Source organism: Pyrus communis, chromosome 11, assembly GCF_041283825.1.
Source record: "Pyrus communis isolate YQ-2024b chromosome 11, ASM4128382v1, whole genome shotgun sequence".
Classification (NCBI taxonomy): Eukaryota; Viridiplantae; Streptophyta; class Magnoliopsida; order Rosales; family Rosaceae; genus Pyrus; species Pyrus communis.
The window spans coordinates 22,594,378-22,602,401 of NC_142575.1; the positions used below are offsets into that span (position 1 = coordinate 22,594,378).

An 8,024-nucleotide genomic window follows, 5' to 3' on the forward strand; every position below is an offset into this window, starting at 1 on the left:
ATGAAACATAACATGTTTGTATGATTATTTGGTGGTGAATAGCAATTCCCCTACCTCATTTTTCTTAATTTGTGAACTACTTAAAATATGTTTCTGTTATATTTTTGTTCGAATTAATTTAAGCAAATCAACTCCAAAAATCCCAAAAATTGTGAGTGTAGTTCTGTGTGTCTAGTGTCTACATATAAAATTTTGTAGACTCTAGATCCGTATAAGTTGGTCTAATAATTATTTTTCGGTGGCTAGTCAGCAGGGAAAGTAACCCAGTTTTTGGGACATCTTAAGTAGTTAGATAAAACAATCTTCTGCGGGAAAGACCCTTATTTTCATATGCTAGAATTGACAAATCTTAGTGTTAATAAGGAAAATCAATAGGAAATTTTTGTGCTACTTTGTGGTGTGCTTTTAATCCTATCAAATTTTTGGCGCTGTGTCGCCAGGCATTGTTATTTCTAATTACTTATTTTTCTATTGTTTTCTTTTCTTGTCTAATTAGTGTTTTTGTTTTTGTTTTTATTTCAGGTACTCTTCATGGTATATGCATACTCGAAGGTCCAAGAGCATTGATCTAGCTTCTTACAATCCTGAGCTTGAATGAACACTTCAAAAGCTTCAGAGAAAAATCAAGCAGAAGCGTGCATCGGTGTCTTTACCACCATCTTCTCACCACATTTGAGTTCAGAAGAGGAAGAAGAACCACAAGAAGGCATGGCTAATAATCGTACTTTGAGGGAGTTGGCAATGCCGAATATGGATCAACAAACATTGTGCATCACATATCCAAATGCAAAAGGAGGATTTGAGCTTAAGTCCGGCATGATTCACTATTTGCCTAAGTTCCATGGCTTCTCAACAGAGGATGCCAAAAAGCATCTCATGGAGTTTCACATGGTATGCTCGGGAATGAAACCAGCTAATGTGGATGAGGAGCAAGTCAAGTTGAGGGCATTCCCATTTGCATTAGAAGCTAAGGCAAAGGAGTCGCTTTACAATTTACCTTTGGGATCAATGAACACATGGAACTAGGTGAAGCAAGCATTCTTGGAGCAATATTTTATGGCCACAAAAGCTGCAAGCATAAGGAAAGACATATGTGCAATCCGACAACAACATGGAGAGCCATTTGGAGACTACTATAAGCGATTCATACATTTGGTTGCATCTTGTCCTAATCATTAGATTTCAGAGCGTCTTTTAATATAGTATTTTTACGAAGGATTGTGTGGTACTGATCGTGTAATGCTTGATGCAGTAAGTGGAGGAGCATTCATGGACAAGACACCAACCAATGCTAAGGCAATATTAAAGAACATTGCTGGCAACACATGACAATTTGGAGGGAGAGATGAGCTACCTCTTAAAAAAGTTAATGAGGTAAGTGCTAACTTTAGTATTGAATTACAATTAGCTAACTTGACTAATCTTGTGCAACAGGTTATGGTGGCTCCAAAACACTTGTGCAGTGTATGCTCAATGATAGGACATGCCACGGACATGTGCCCTTCGTTGATGGATCAAGGTGGTCTTGAGCAAGCTGATGCGTTAGAAGGGCTTCAGGGGCAACAAAGGCAAAAGTATGATCCATACTCTAACAACTATAATGTGGGGTGGTGCGATCATCCACACTTAAAGTGGAACAATCAAGACAATGGATAACAATCTGTTCCTAACAACTATAACTGTCTACTTGGCTTCTTTCAAGCAAGACCCCATACACCATTTCAGCCTCAACAACATCAAGCTCCAAGTAAGTCTCTTGAGGATTTAATTGCTTCTTTAGCTAAATCTACTCAATCTGATCAACAAAAAACAGATAAAGCAATTGACAACCTTGAGCGCCAAATGAGTCAATTAGCAAGTTTGATGGGGCAACAACACCAACCAGGAAGGTTGCCTAGCCAAACTGTGGTGAATCCAAATGCGGAGTAGATGAATGTTATGACTTTAAGGAATGGAAAAGAAGTTTTTGAGCAGCGAAAGATGCAAAAGAGGACTAGAAAAGATACAAATAATCTTGAGAAAGATGAGGCTTCAACAGAAACTGAAATGTCTCTTAAAGCCACAGAATTGAACAAAAATGATTTTGATAAGGTAAGTAAAGAAGTTCAAAATTCATTTAACTCATGTGTCCCTATTCCTTTTCCTCGTAGGTTTATGAAGTCTAAGAAAAAGCAAACTGATAAGGGAATCTTGGATACTTTCCGGAAAGTCCAAGTGAACTTACCTCTTTTAAATACCATAAAACAAGTGCCCAAGTATGCAAAGTTCCTTAAAGAGCTTTGTACGAATAAGAGGAGATTCAATGATCAAGAAACTATGGCATTAAGTGAGGAAGTATCAGCTGTTTTGCAAAGAAAGCTGCCACCGGAAGTTGAAGGATGCCAGTAGCTTTACCATTCCATGTGTAATTGGAGGGAAAAAGTTTGCTAGAGCATTGTATGATTTGGGGGCATCCATCAATCTGATGCCATATTCAGTGTATGAATCATTAAACCTTGGAGACTTGAAGGAAACAAAGGTAGTAATCCAGTTGGCAGATCGTTCAAATAGATATCCCAAAGGCCTATTGGAGGATGTACTTGTGCAAGTGAATAAGCTCATTTTTCCCGCTCATTTTTTTTGTTCTTGAGATGGAACATGACCTTATGCCTATTACACTTCCTCTTATATTGGGAAGACTATTCCTTAGAAAGGCACGTATGAAGATTGATGTCTATGATGGTACCTTAACCATGGAAATTGATGGAGAAAACGCCAAGTTCAAAATCTTCAATGCTATGAGGTACCCTAGTGATTTTGAATCTTGTTTTTCTATTGATGCGTTTGACTATTTTATGCATGATTGTTTTAATGAAGGTGTGAGACAAGATAATTTAGAGAATGCGTTAGTGCGTAGCATTACACATGGAAATCTTAATTATTCTGAGCACTTTGAAGAAGAATTAATCTAGACAGTGGCAACCCTTGAGTCTTTTTCACCAATTCGTGGTAAGTCTTCTTCCTATTTTATTTCTCTTCCTACTTCTAATGAAAAAACTCTTCATCTGTGATCAGACACCTAAATTAGAGCTCAAACCAATTCCTAAACATTTGAAGTATGCATTTTTAGGAAAGGATGAAACATTACCGGTCATTATATCGTCACAACTCACATCAAAAAAGGGGGAGAAACTGATTCGAGTACTGAAGGATCATAAAATTACCATAGCTTGGAGCATTGTAGATATCAAAGGTATAAATCCAGCTATATGTATGCATGGGATTCTGCTAGAGGAAGGTGCAAAACCTACAAGGGAAACTCAACGCCGTTTGAACCCACTTATGATGGAGGTCGTCAAGAAAGAAGTTATCAAGCTTCTTGATGTTGACATCATATATCCTATCTTAGACGGCAAGTGGGTGAGCCTTGTTCAAGTAGTTCTGTAGCGATCCGGAGTCACAGTTGTTAAGAATGAAGCTAGTGAGCTAATGCCTACACGTGTGTAAAATAGTTGGAGAGTCTGTACAAACTATCGGAAGATAAATAACACCACATGCAAGGATCATTTTCCAGTCCCATTCATTGATCAAATGTTAGAAAAGTTAGCTGGTCATTCTCCTTATTGCTTTCTTGATGGATATTCTAGATATAATCAAATTGCAGTTGCTCCGGAGGATCAAGAAAAAACGACTTTCACATGTCCATTTGGCACATTTGCATATTGGAGGATGCCGTTTGGACTTTGCAACACCCCTGCCATATTTAAAAGGTATGGTAAGTATCTTTTCTGATATGATTGAGAAAATAATTGAAGTGTTCATGGATGATTCTTTAGTTTATAGTGATTCTTTTGATACATGTCTACATAATTTGTCCCTAGTTTTAAAACGTTGTCAAGAAACTAATCTGGTCTTAAATTGGGAAAAATGTCATTTCATGGTTTTAGATGGATTATTTCTAGGGCATATCATATCTGAAAATGGAATTGAAGTTGATAAATCTAAAGTAGAACTTGTTAGTTCTTTACCCTTCCCTACTACTATCAGGGAGGTTCGTTATTTTCTTGGACATGTAGGTTTCTACTGTAGGTTTATGAAGGACATTTCAATGATTTCTAGACCCTTGTGCCGTTTGCTTCAAAAGGATGTAACATTTGATATGAATAAAGAGTGTGTGGTAGCATTCAACAAGCTTAAGGAGTTGTTATCTACGGCTCCTCTGATCTTGCCACCAGATTGGAGTTTACCTTTTGAGTTGATGTGTGATGCTTCAGACTATGCCGTCAGTACAGTTCTAGGGCAGCATGTCAACAAAGTGCCACATGTCATCTATTATGCACCGTGAACACTCAATGATGCACATTTGAATTATTCAACAACAGAGAAAGAGCTTCTAGCTGTTGTATTTGCTTTAGAAAAATTTAAATCTTATCTGATTGGAACTAAAGTTATTGTGTTTTTTGACCATGCAGCTTTGAAGTATCTACTAAAAACAAAAATTATGCAAAACCGCGACTCATTCGATGGATAGTTTTGCTTCAAGAGTTTAACTTGGAGATCAAGGATAAGAAAGGGAGTGAGAATGTTGTAGCAGATCATCTTAGCGGACTTGTACATTCAAACACGAAGGAAAATCTCATCCCTTTACGTGAGAGTTTTCCGGATGAGCAATTGTTTTCATTAGAGGCCACTGACCCTTGGTATGAAAATATTATCAATTACAAGGTCACCAAAAAGATTCCGGATGATTTTACACGTGCTCAGAAGGATTAGCTTGTCAATACCGCCAAATACTACGAGTGGGATAATCTTTATTTATGGAAATATTGCCCTGATCAATTGATTAGAAGGTGTGTCCCCGAATCTGAGTTTAAATCTATTCTAACTTTTTGTCATTCTTATGCATGTGGCGGCCATTTTGGAGCAAAGAGGACAGCCCTTAAGGTGTTAGAGAGTGGTTTTTATTGGCCTAGTTTGTTTAAGGATGCATACGAGTTTTGTACAATATGTGATCGTTGTCAACGAACATGTAACTTGGGTCCAAGAAATCAAATGCCACAAACCCCTATTTTGATTGTTGAAATCTTTGATGTGTGGGGCATTGGTTTCATGGGACCTTTTCCATCTTCAAATGGTTTTCTTTACATTTTATTGGCTATGGATTATGCTTCTAAATGGGTGGAAGCAAAAGCCACCAAAACTAATGATTCAAAAGTTGTTTTAGATTTTATTAAGACTAACATCTTTGCAAGATTTGGAACACCTAAAGCAATCATCAACGATGAAGGGAGTCACTTTTGCTATAGAACATTTGAAGCATTGCTTAGGAAGTACAATATCACACATAAGGTGTCTACACTTTATCATCCGCAAACTAGTGGTCAAGCAGAAGTATCAAACCGTGACGTGAAGCAAATTTTGGAGAAAACTGTGAGTCCTAGTAGGAAGGATTGGAGCATGCGCTTAAACGATGCATTGTGGGCTTATAGGACTGCCTATAAGACTCCTATTGGAATGTCCCCATTTCAGTTATTTTATGGGAAACCATGTCGTTTTCCAGTAGAGTTAGAACACAAAGCTTATTGGGCGATCAAAGCCTACAACATGGACATGAGTGTTGCCAGACAGTAGAGGAAGCTTCAATTGAACGAGTTAGATGAAATCCGGAATGATGCATACGAGTCTAGTCAAATATACAAGGAGAAATCAAAGGCATTTCATGACAAGATGATCTTAAGGAAGAGCTTTGTCATTGGACAAAAAGTTCTTCTATTTAATTCTCGCCTTCGGTTATTTCCAGGTAAGCTTCATTCTCGATGGGTTGGTACTTTTGTTATAACTAATATTTTTCCTCATGGTGCAGTGGAAATCCAAAGTGCGAAGACCGGAAATGTGTTCAAAGTGAATGTGCATAGACTCAAGCCATATTACAAGTCTTTTACAGAGCATGATGTGGAGGTTGTACCCCTCCAAGAACTAGCTCCCCTTGGATGATTACTCTTGGAATATTTGGTTATGTCCACCCTTGAAGTTGATTGCAGAATTGAAGGTTGGGGGTCATCGTTTGATTTTACTGCAAATTGGGGAAGTTTTCAGTCCAAATGCTTTATTTTTTTCTTACTATTTTATTTTATGCATTATTGTGTTTTTTTGACATTGGGGACAATGTCCAGTTTAAGTTTGGGGGTAAGGATTAAAAAAAAATGACTAAATTGAAAATTTGAACTGGTTTGATTTGTTTTTGTATTGTTTCTTTTTTGTTTTCTTAGTTAGTTTTATTTACTCTAAACAAAAATAATAAAAAAAAATTCAGAAGATTTGAAAATCCAAAAAAATAGTCTTATTTTCCTTATTGTTTTGAATTAAATTTTTGCTAGTCTCTCGGCCTAATGATATAATTGGATTGAATTTGAACAACGGTGATCAAGAACTTAGTAAGCATGTATTGTGTGAAATTCCTTATTCTCTTATTAGCCTTGTACATGTTTAATTATATTTGAAAAACCAAATGTACATAGCCTCGTTGATGTGAAACTAAAGCATGACTTAGAGCTTCATATGTGAATATAGTGGCCATATATAGCCTATGTGAGTTTTTGAGCCTATTGAAAGTGTGTGCATTTTTCGTACACTTCTATTCTTTCATGTGTGATGAACTTATGTGAATTACATCTCTAGATATATCATTAGATTGCCAATTTGAGCCATATATGTTGAGCCTTTTATTTCTTATCACCAGATATGTCTACCCTTATACCTTACCCTAAACATTTTTCCTTACCCTTTCCAAGCTAGCTAGTGAGCAATGTGAGATTGTCTTATGAGAAATGTTTGTGAAGTACTTTGAAGGAGTTTAGTTATGTGAAAATTGGTTCAAAAAAAAAAAAAAAATTGTATACAAAGCAAATAAAAAGGTCTTTAAGTTTCAGTTTAGGGATGTGGTTAGAGGTATTAGAAGAGTGGTTGGAGAACTTGAGTTCTTATAAATCTCAACAAGAGAATTGCTTGCAATGTAGCTTGGAACTTGTGTTTACCTATCCTTTCATTTCTATAACCCTCTCCCTAAGCCTCATTATATCCAATAAAAGTCCTCTTGATTTTAGTTTTGCAATTATGATTGTGGAGATGAGATCTTTATGCAAGCTTATGGTAGATCTTTCACATTTGATTCTTTGAGTGAAACATGTTAAACTAGACTTCTTGGATTAGCTTGTTTGGTGCTAGCTAAGGTTCTTGATTTGTTTTCTTGAATGAAATTCTATGAGGGTCATATAGGGGGAAGCTAATGTTTTTCATGTTGCTACTTTTTCATGTTTTATTTGTTTTGCTCGAGGACTAGCAAAAGCTAAGTGAACCAACTTCTTCAACTTGAGCTTCCCAACCTATAGTTCTTTACACTACAGTTCTAGAACACACTTCAATTTGTTGACTTTGATGAATTGATCTAAGACACCCTTCTTTTTTTTTTTTCCAAACCGAAGCCCAAACATAGTATCACACAGCTCTCTTAGCCTCTCGACTAGAGAACCCACTGACACGCCAACAGCAACTACATCACTGATCATATCTTGCCAACATAGCAGCTTAATGGTGGGCACGGGCCAGGCCCCGTTTTTAAATACAATGAGATGAGGTGGGCCAGGTATAAGAATTTTGAAACTTGGAACCAGACCTAACCCGACCCGTTTGAAATGGGCTGATTTGGGGTAGGTCCATGGGTCTATCTACATTTTTTTTGGTTAGAACATATGATATTTTCAATTTTCTAGGTTTTTAGGTTGATTATCACCACTAAATCAAGTTAATCAAGGACATCATTTATGGAAATTTACTAATTATTATGAATGATATTGCAACCAAATCAAAGAAACAACACCCCAAAACCAATTTAAAGAAAGAATTTAAACAAAATTGGCAACTCATTCAAATGAAAAGGATTGAGAGGAAATCACAGAACATGAAAGTATTTTAAACAAAAATTGGGAAACTGATTGAAAAGCAACCATCAAAATTCGATGAACATAGACAAATAAACTTAGAAAACC

The 8,024-nt window shown here is 36.5% G+C and overlaps 1 pseudogene; it reads left to right on the forward strand.

The window, feature by feature from the left end:
• The first annotated feature begins 1,863 nt into the window (after nt 1-1,863).
• LOC148693101 (uncharacterized) lies at nt 1,864-3,486 on the forward strand (annotated as a pseudogene).
• The last annotated feature ends 4,538 nt before the right edge of the window (nt 3,487-8,024 follow it).